Source organism: Cherax quadricarinatus, chromosome 36 (assembly GCF_038502225.1).
Source record: "Cherax quadricarinatus isolate ZL_2023a chromosome 36, ASM3850222v1, whole genome shotgun sequence".
Lineage (NCBI taxonomy): Eukaryota > Metazoa > Arthropoda > Malacostraca > Decapoda > Parastacidae > Cherax > Cherax quadricarinatus.
This window is the reverse complement of record NC_091327.1, coordinates 9,699,802-9,710,942: the sequence shown is the minus strand read 5'-3', so window position 1 is coordinate 9,710,942 and position 11,141 is coordinate 9,699,802.

The window sequence follows — 11,141 nt, the reverse complement described above, 5'->3', positions numbered from 1 at the left end:
TTGACAAGACTAAGTCGAGCAAATTATTACCCCTGGTAGGATCTGTTACACACTGCTTCAGAAAACAGTCCTGAACTGTTTCCATAAAGTCACTGGACTCCAGATTACCGGTCAAAGAAGTCCAGTCAATTTGACTAAAGTTAAAATCCCTTACTATCACTAGGTTACTGTGTCTAGAAGCCCTAACAATTTCGTCCCAAAGAAGTCTCCCTCTATCGTGATCCAAGCCTGGAGGTCGATATATTACACATACAATTAGTTTTTCTTGACTTTCTACAATATCTTCCCAAACAGATTCTATCACTAACCCATCTGTTTTTATACCTGTTTTGATGCAACAATTTGTATTTTGTCGTACATATAATGCAACTCCTGTCCCTTCCCATTATATCTATTCACATGGAACAACTTAAACCCTTGAATATTACACTCAGCAATCATATTCCGACTCTTTAAATCATACCATGTTTCAGTTATTGCAATGACATCAAAGTTCCCAGCACACGCTACCAAACGTAGTTCATTAATCTTATTTCTTGCACTTCGACTGTTAGTGTAAGATACAGCTATATGTATTTTCTTCTGCACCTTTTTCCTATTCACCTTTGCTTTTACACAATTTCTGTAATTAGCATTACCCTGTGTTACTCTACGACTGTTATTATTAAGATTCATAATATCAAGGCCCAAGTCCATATATCCATACTCATTATTCACCATTTCATAACCCATACCTCTAACTAATCCTAGTTTAAAGTCCTAACCACACCCCCAACTGAGCTAGCAAGAAAACCCACACCTGTCCTAGATAATTGAACCCCATCCCTGGCATACATGTCATTTCGGCCATAGAAGGGGTTCCAGTTGTCAATGAATGGTACTGCATTATCCTTACAGTGTTTGTCCAGCCAACAATTAATACCAATTGCTCTGGACAACCATTTATTTCCAACACCTCTTCTTGGCAAAATGCCACATATAACAGGGCCCCCCCTTATTTCTAATTATGTCTATTGCTGTCCTGAACCTTCTAACTAAATCCTCACTTCTATGCTTGCCTACATCATTGCCTCCAGCACTGAGGCAGATAATAGGATTAATCCCATTACTGTTCATGATGTTGTCGAGCCGGCTAACAATATCCTCCATCCCAGCTCCAGAAAAGCAAACCCTCTGTCTCCTACTCCTATTCCCCAAGCAGAAGGCCCTATCCATGTACCTAACCTGGCTATCCCTAACAACAATATTCTTACCTTCCTTGGTGTCGTTTGTCATGATGTTCCCAGTAGTCGACTCATATTCGTCGGGTAGCATAGAGAATACATTAGATGTTTCCACAACAATTTTCACAGCAGTCTCTTTCTTCTTCATCGTTTCTGCCTTTCCATTTGTCTTCTTGATCAGCAACTTCGTTCCATGTTGTCCAGCCACTGTCCAGGTTCCCTTCTTGACCTGAGGACTCACAACAGGAGGACTACTACGAATTCTCTTGTTTTCCCTCAGTCAATCTCCATATCTCTATCTTCGCTACCCTCAATTGCTCCTTAAGCTGCTGGTAAAGTTGCTCGATGGAGGGCATCTTGGTTCAGTCCACGGAGAGTACACTAGACACGTCCTCACTGAGCTAAAGTTAAAGTCTAGGGGACTTTAACTTTAGTCATATTGATTGGAAGTTTTTGACTGGGAATTTAGAATCTAATGACTTTTTAGAAGTATTGCAGGATTGTTTTTTGAAGCAGTTTGTGAGAGAACCTACAAGGGGGGTTTAACCTGCTTGACTTGGTTCTGGCAAACAAGGAAATCCTTGTTAATAATTTAGAAATTACAGAGGAGCTCGGCGCAAGCGACCACCTTTAGCATTGAATGGAAGTATGATAGTAGGGATAACTCAGTAATGATCCCAGATTTTCGCTTAGCAGTTTACGGTGTGCTTAAAAAACACTTACCATCTGTAATATGCTTGTGTAGTATTAGCAAGAAAGACTATGTGATGGCATGTTATGGCAGGCAAGAATCCTCCTGAAAACAGTAAACCCTGCCATCACATAGTCTCTTCTGCTAATACTACACAAGCACATTACAGAGAATGAACATTGAAACAGACCTTCTCTAATCCAGCCTCCTATAGGAATATTTGTCTAACCTATTTTTGTTACCCAAGTAATGGCTGTTATATCCTTTTGCTCATGTGCAAGTTAATTGTTCTATCATATTGTATTACTATTACTACTACAACTTATATCATTACTACTACTACTACCACTAGTATTGCGCCTCACTCTGAGTCTATATATACCCTCTGTGTCCATGTACTGTTTGTAACAGCATGACAAAGCTCCTGGAGAGCGAAACGTTGCCACAATAAAATGTCACATTAGTTGCACTTGTGTCCTTTTACTTGATATTGCATTTGTTGTATGTGTTGCTGTATTTGTTATCTGTGATGCCTCCACCGTCACACAGTTGGTGGAGGCTCCACCAACACCGTCACACAGTGGGTGGAGGAACCACCAACACCGTCACACAGTGGGTGGAGGAACCACAACACCGTCACACAGTTGGTGGAACAACACCGTCACATAGCGGATGGAGGTATCACCAACACCGTCACACAGAGGGTGGAGGAACCATCAGCTGTTGCTACGTGAGGTTCGTGACTGCAACTCGGTGGTGTAGTAACTGAAGTCCGACAATTACTTCCTCACTAACTCATGTTTGCCAAGGAACAGTCACGCGACCAGTTTATGAAGCACCATCAGAACTGCTGGATGATTACACACACACACACACACACACACACACACACACACACACACACACACACACACACACACACACACACACACACACACACACACACACACACACACACACACACACACACACACACTCACACATGTGATGTATAACCCACCACAGAAGAGCAGGAGGCCAGGGCAAGAGTATGGCGAGAGCAATAGAGCGATGGTTGACACACTGGCTGCAGTGGCCAGAAGAGCTCATGCATGCAGGGCAAAGCTCCTGATCATGGGTGACTTTAACCACAAGGAGATCGACTGGGAGAACTTGTAGCCACATGGGGGCCAAGATACATGGAGGGCTAAGATGATGGAGGTGGTACTGGAAAACTTCATGTACCAACACATAAGGGACACTACAAGCGAGAGAGGAGAGGATGAAGCAGCAAGACTGGACTTAGTATTCACCTTGAGTAGTGCAGATATTGAGGACATCACATATGAAAGACCGCTTGGGGCCAGCAATCATGTGGTTTTGAGCTTCGAATACACAGTAGAGCTACAAGTGGAGGGGGAAGCAGGAAGGCCAGGACAAATGAAGCCAAACTACAAGAAAGGGGACCACACGGGAATGAGGAACTTCCTAAGCGAGGTTCAGTGGGACAGAGAACTGGCAGGGAAGCCAGTTAATGAGATAATGGAATATGTAGCAACAATGTGCAAGGGAAACAGGAATAATGAAAAAGCCAGGATGAGCCAATGGTTCACCCAAATGTGCAAGGAGGCAAAAACCAAGTGTGTTAGTGAATGGAAGAAATATAGAAGGCAAAGGACCCAGGAGAATAAGGAGAGCAATCGTAGAGCCAGAAACGAATGTGAACAGATAAGAAGGGAGGCCCAACGACAATATGAAAACGACATAGCAGCGAAAGCAAAATCTGACCCAAAGCTGTTATACAGCCATATCAGGAGGAGAACAACAGTCAAGGACCAGGTAACCAGGCTAAGGAAGGAAGGAGGAGAGACAACAAGAAATGACCGTGAAGTATGTGAGGAACTCAACAAGAGATTCAAAGAAGTGTTCACAGAGGAGACAGAAGGGGCTCCAGAAAGACGCAGAGGTGGGGCACACCACCAGGTGCTTGACACAGTACACACAATCGAGGAAGAAGTGAAGAGGCTTCTGAGTGAGCTAGATACCTCAAAGGCAATGGGGCCAGATAACATCTCTACATGGGTCCTGAGAGAGGGAGCAAAGGCACTATGTGTACCCCTAACAACAATATTCAATACATCTATCGAAACAGGGAGATTGCCTGAGGCATGGAAGACAGCAAATGTAGTCCCAATCTTTAAAAAAGGAGACAGACATGAAGCACTAAACTACAGACCAGTGTCACTGACATGTATAGTATGCAAAGTCATGGAGAAGGTTATCAGGAGAAGAGTGGTGGAACACCTAGAAAGGAATGATCTCATCAACAGCAGCCAACATGGTTTCAGGGACGGGAAATCCTGTGTCACAAACCTACTGGAGTTCTATGACATGGTGACAGCAGTAAGAGAAGAGAGAGAGGGGTGGGTGGATTGCATTTTCTTGGACTGCAAGAAGGCGTTTGACACAGTACCACACAAGAGATTAGTGCAAAAACTGGAGGACCAAGCAGGGAAAACAGGGAAGGCACTACAATGGATCAGGGAATACTTGTCAGGAAGACAGCAGCGAGTCATGGTACGTGGCGAGGTGTCAGAGTGGGCACCTGTGACCAGCGGGGTCCCACAGGGGTCAGTCCTAGGACCAGTGCTGTTTCTGGTATTTGTGAACGACATGACGGAAGGAATAAACTCCGAGGTGTCCCTGTTTGCAGATGACGTGAAGTTGATGAGAAGAATTCATTCGATCGAAGACCAGGCAGAACTACAAAGGGATCTGGACAGGCTGCAGACCTGGTCCAGCAATTGGCTCCTGTAGTTCAATCCCACCAAGTGCAAAGTCATGAAGATTAGGGAATGGCAAAGAAGATCGCAGACGGAGTACAGTCTAGGGGGCCAGAGACTACAAACCTCACTCAAGGAAAAAGATCTTGGGGTGAGTATAACACCAGGCACATCTCCTGAAGCGCACATCAACCAAATAACTGCTGCAGCATATGGGCGCCTGGCAAACCTCAGAACAGCATTCTGACATCTTAATAAGGAATCGTTCAGGATTCTGTACACCGTGTACGTTAGGCCCATATTAGAGTATGCGGCACCAGTTTGGAACCCACACCTAGCCAAGCACGTGAAGAAACTAGAGAAAGTGCAAAGATTTGCAACAAGACTAGTCCCAAAGCTAAGAGGTATGTCCTACGAGGAGAGGTTAAGGGAAGTCAACCTGACGACACTGGAGGACAGGATAGATAGGGAACACATGATAACGACTTACAAAATACTGAGAGGAATTGACAAGGTGGACAAAGACAGGATGTTCCAGAGACTGGACACAGCAACAAGGGGACACAGTTGGAAGTTGAAGACACAGATGAATCACAGGGATGTTAGGAAGTATTTCTTCAGCCACAGAGTAGTCAGGAAGTGGAATAGTTTGGGAAGCGATGTAGTAGAGGCAGGATCCATACATAGCTTTAAGCAGAGGTACGATAAAGCTCATGGCTCAGGGAGAGTGACCTAGTAGCGACCAGTGAAGAGGCGGGGCCAGGAGCGCAGACTCGACCCCTGCAACCTCAACTATGTGAGGTGAGTACATACACACTTGGGGGTCCCGAAACATGGAGAGTCAAAATGATGTATGTGGTACTGGAAAAGCTCATGTAACAGCATGTTAGGGACACCACCAGAGAGAGATTTGAGGATGAACCAGCAAGACTGGAGCTCATATTCACCTTGAGTGGTTTGGACATCGAGGACATCATATACGACAGTCCCCTCGGAACTAGTGATCACGTGGTTTTGAGCTTTGAATTGGAGAAGCCAAACTACGAAAGGGAGGACTACACAGGCATGAGGAATTTCCTGCAAAACGTTCAGTAGGAAAGAGAATTGGTAGGAAAATTAGTAAACAAAATGATGGACTACATGACAACAAAATGCAAGGAGGCAGAGGAAAGGTTTGTTTCTGATTGCAACAAAAATAATGGGAAGACCAAAATGAGCCCTTGGTTTACCCAAAAGTGTAGGGAGGCAAAAACTAAGTGCACTAGAGAATAGAAAAAGTATAGAAGACAGAGGAAACAGGAAAATAAAGAGTTTACTCGAAGAGCCGGAAATGAGAATGCACAGTTAAGTAGGGAGGCCCAGTGAAAGTACAAAAACGACATAGCATCGAAAGTAAAGTCTGACCCGAATCTGTTGTATAGTAACATCAGGAGGAAAGCAACAGTCAAGGACCAGGTAAACAGGTTGAGGAAGGAAGGTGGGGAGTTCACAAGAAACTGCCCAGAAGTATGTGAGGAGCTCAGCATGACATTTAAAAATGTATTTACAGTGGAGACAGAAAGGACTGCAGGACGATAGAATAGGGGGGTACTCTAACAAGGGATACACCACCAAGTGCAGGATGAAATACACACAACCGAGGAGGAGATGAAGAAGCTACTATGTGAAATTGATACCTTAAAGGTGGTGGGGCCTAACATCTCTCCGTGGGTCCTTAGAGAGGAAGCAGAGATGCTGTGTGTTCCACTAACAACAATCTTCAACACATCCATTGAAATTGGGCAACTACCTAAAGTATGGAAGACGGCAAATGTAGTCTCGGTTTTTAAGAAAGGAAACAGACACGAGGCATTAAACTACAGACCAGTGTCATTGATGTGTAAGGTATGCAGAGTCATGGAGAAGATTATCAGGAGGAGAGTGGTGGAGCATGTAGAAACGAACAAGCTTATAAATGACAACCAGCACTGTTTCAGGGAAAAGAAATCCTGTGTCACAAACCTACTGGAGTTTTATGACAAGGTAATGGAAGTAAGACATGAGAGAGAGAGGTGGGTAGAGTACATTTTCTTGTGCTGCAAGAAGGCCTTCGACACAGTTCCTCACAAGAGATTAGTATAAAAGCTAGATGATCAGGTATGCATAACAAGAAAGGCACTGCAGTGGATCAGAGAATACCTGACAGGAAGGTTCAATGCGTCATGGTACGTGACGAGGTGTCAGAGTGGGCGCTTGTGACAAGCTGGGTTCCACAGTGGTCAGTCCTTTGACCAGCGCTGTTTTTGGTATATGTGAATGACATGATGGAAAAGATACTCAGAAGTGTCCCTGTTTGAAGATGATGTGAAGTTAATGAGGAGAATTAAATCAGATGAGGATCAGGCGTGACTACAAAGGGACCTGGAAACCCTGCAAGCCTGGTCCAGCAACTTGTTACCTGGAATTTAACCCCACCAAATACAAAGCCATGAAGATCAGAGAAAGGCAAAGAAGACTGGAGACAGAGTATAGGCTAGGTTTACAAAGACTGCAAACCTCACTCAAGGAAAAGGATTTTGGGGGTGAGTATAAAACCGATCACATCTCAGGAAGGCTTACCTCATCCAGATAACTGCTGCAGCATATGGGCGCCTGGCAAACCTAAGAATTGAGTTCCGACACTTCAGTAAGGAATCGTCCAAGACTCTGTACACCGTGTACTTCGGGCCCATTTTGGAGTATGCAGCACCGGTTTGGAGCCCACACTTAGTTCAGTACGTCAAGAAATTGGAGAAAGTGCTAAAGTTTGCAACAAGGCACATGCCGGAGTTTAGGGAAATGTCCTACTAAGTAAGGTTTAGGGAAATCGGCAAGACGACACTGGAGAATAGGAGGGTTAAGGGAGACATGATAACGACATATAAAATACAGCGAGGAATTGACAAGGTGGACTAAAACAGCATGTTCCAGAGATGGGACACAGAAACAAGGGGTCACAATTGGAAGTTGATGACTGAGATGAGTCATTGATGTTAAGAAGTATTTCTTCAGTCATAGAGTTGTCAGGAAGTGGAATAGTCTGGAAAGTGATGTAGTGGAGGCAGGAACTATACATAGCTTTTAGACGAAGTTTGGTAAAGTTCATAGAGCACGAAGAGAGAGGACCTAGTGACCAGTGAAGAGGCGAGGCCAGGAGCTATGACTCGACCCCTGCAACCACACTTACGTGAGTACAATTAGGTGAGTATACACACACGAAAAAAAGGATATGAAAGCGTAGATAAAGATTTCTTGACTCACAAAACCGTAATGACACGATCGCAAACGCGTCGGTCTGGAGTTTTACGACTCTCTAACCGCGGGTTCAAGCCCCTCCCTTGATATGATTTTAAAGATTTCTTAGTAACTACATCAAGAATAACAAGAAGCCAAGGACAGAAACTGAGGGAAAAAATGAAGTCCAAGGGATAATGCATAATTTTTCTTCGCCAGTAGTGAGACTGACCAACGGAATGATGCAAGAGGAGATAGGACTTGTAAGTGCTACATTCATTGGAAATTAAATATAAAAAAAGTGATGACAATGTTATTGAATAAGGAGGGCCATGAGTATAGCGCAGCTCCTTTTCCTACAAATAGGTAACTACAAATAGGTAATAAACAGAGGGTACCGCAGAAGTATCTGCGAGTGATGTTAACAGAGGAATGTGGTATTCCACAAGTTTCAATGAGACGAGGAAGATGGCAGTTATTGTAGCAGAGGTAGGTGAGGTGAGAAGTTGTCATTGTGCTTGTGTCAGGGTAAGATGATCAGAGGCGCCTAGCATTATTACACTTATGTCAGGGTAAGATGATCAGAGGAGCCTAGCATTATTACACTTATGTCAGGGTAAGATGATCAGAGGAGCCTAGCATTATTACACTTATGTCAGGGTAAGATGATCAGAGGAGCCTAGCATTATTACACTTATGTCAGGGTAAGATGATCAGAGGTGCCTAGCATTATTACACTTATGTCAGGGTAAGATGATCAGAGGCGCCTAGCATTATTACACTTATGTCAGAGTAAGATGATCAGAGGAGCCTAGCATTATTACACTTATGTCAGGGTAAGATGATCAGAGGAGCCTAGCATTATTACACTTATGTCAGGGTAAGATGATCAGAGGCGCCTAGCATTATTACACTTATGTCAGGGTAAGATGATCAGAGGCGCCTAGCATTATTACACTTATGTCAGGGTAAGATGATCAGAGGCGCCTAGCATTATTACACTTATGTCAGGGTAAGATGATCAGAGGCGCCTAGCATTATTACACTTATGTCAGGGTAAGATGATCAGAGGCGCCTAGCATTATTACACTTATGTCAGGGTAAGATGATCAGAGGCGCCTAGCATTATTACACTTATGTCAGGGTAAGATGATCAGAGGCGCCTAGCATTATTACACTTATGTCAGAGTAAGATGATCAGAGGAGCCTAGCATTATTACACTTATGTCAGGGTAAGATGATCAGAGGAGCCTAGCATTATTACACTTATGTCAGGGTAAGATGATCAGAGGCGCCTAGCATTATTACACTTATGTCAGGGTAAGATGATCAGAGGTGCCTAGCATTATTACACTTATGTCAGGGTAAGATGATCAGAGGCGCCTAGCATTATTACACTTATGTCAGGGTAAGATGATCAGAGGCGCCTAGCATTATTACACTTATGTCAGGGTAAGATGATCAGAGGCGCCTAGCATTATTACACTTATGTCAGGGTAAGATGATCAGAGGCGCCTAGCATTATTACACTTATGTCAGGGTAAGATGATCAGAGGCGCCTAGCATTATTACACTTGTGTCAGGGTAAGATGATCAGAGGTGCCTAGCATTATTACACTTATGTCAGGGTAAGATGATCCGAGGTGCCTAGCATTATTACACTTGTGTCAGGGTAAGATGATCAGAGGCGCCTAGCATTATTACACTTGTGTCAGGGTAAGATGATCAGAGGCGCCTAGCATTATTACACTTGTGTCAGGGTAAGATGATCAGAGGTGCCTAGCATTATTACACTTATGTCAGGGTAAGATGATCAGAGGCGCCTAGCATTATTACACTTGTGTCAGGGTAAGATGATCAGAGGTGCCTAGCATTATTACACTTATGTCAGGGTAAGATGATCAGAGGCGCCTAGCATTATTACACTTATGTCAGGGTAAGATGATCAGAGGCGCCTAGCATTATTACACTTATGTCAGAGTAAGATGATCAGAGGAGCCTAGCATTATTACACTTATGTCAGGGTAAGATGATCAGAGGAGCCTAGCATTATTACACTTATGTCAGGGTAAGATGATCAGAGGCGCCTAGCATTATTACACTTATGTCAGGGTAAGATGATCAGAGGTGCCTAGCATTATTACACTTATGTCAGGGTAAGATGATCAGAGGCGCCTAGCATTATTACACTTATGTCAGGGTAAGATGATCAGAGGCGCCTAGCATTATTACACTTATGTCAGGGTAAGATGATCAGAGGCGCCTAGCATTATTACACTTATGTCAGGGTAAGATGATCAGAGATCCCTAGCATTATTACACCTATGTCAGGGTAAGATGATCAGAGGTGCCTAGCATTATTACACTTGTGTCAGGGTAAGATGATCAGAGGTGCCTAGCATTATTACACTTGTGTCAGGGTAAGATGATCAGAGGTGCCTAGCATTATTACACTTATGTCAGGGTAAGATGATCAGAGATGCCTAGCATTATTACACCTATGTCAGGGTAAGATGATCAGAGGTGCCTAGCATTATTACACTTATGTCAGGGTAAGATGATCAGAGGTGCCTAGCATTATTACACTTATGTCAGGGTAAGATGATCAGAGGTGCCTAGCATTATTACACTTATGTCAGGGTAAGATGATCAGAGGTGCCTAGCATTATTACACTTATATCAGGGTAAGATGATCAGAGGTGCCTAGCATTATTACACTTATGTCAGGGTAAGATGATCAGAGGTGCCTAGCATTATTACACTTATGTCAGGGAAAGATGATCAGAGGAGCCTAGCATTATTACACTTGTGTCAGGGTAAGATGATCAGAGGCGCCTAGCATTATTACACTTGTGTCAGGGAAAGATGATCAGAGGTGCCTAGCATTATTACACTTGTGTCAGGGAAAGATGATCAGAGGAGCCTAGCATTATTACACTTGTGTCAGGGTAAGATGATCAGAGGTGCCTAGCATTATTACACTTGTGTCAGGGAAAGATGATCAGAGGAGCCTAGCATTATTACACTTGTGTCAGGGTAAGATGATCAGAGGCGCCTAGCATTATTACACTTGTGTCAGGGAAAGATGATCAGAGGAGCCTAGCATTATTACACTTGTGTCAGGGTAAGATGATCAGAGGTGCCTAGCATTATTACGCTTGTGTCAGGGTAAGATGATCAGAGGAGCCTAGCATTATTACACTTGTGTCAGGG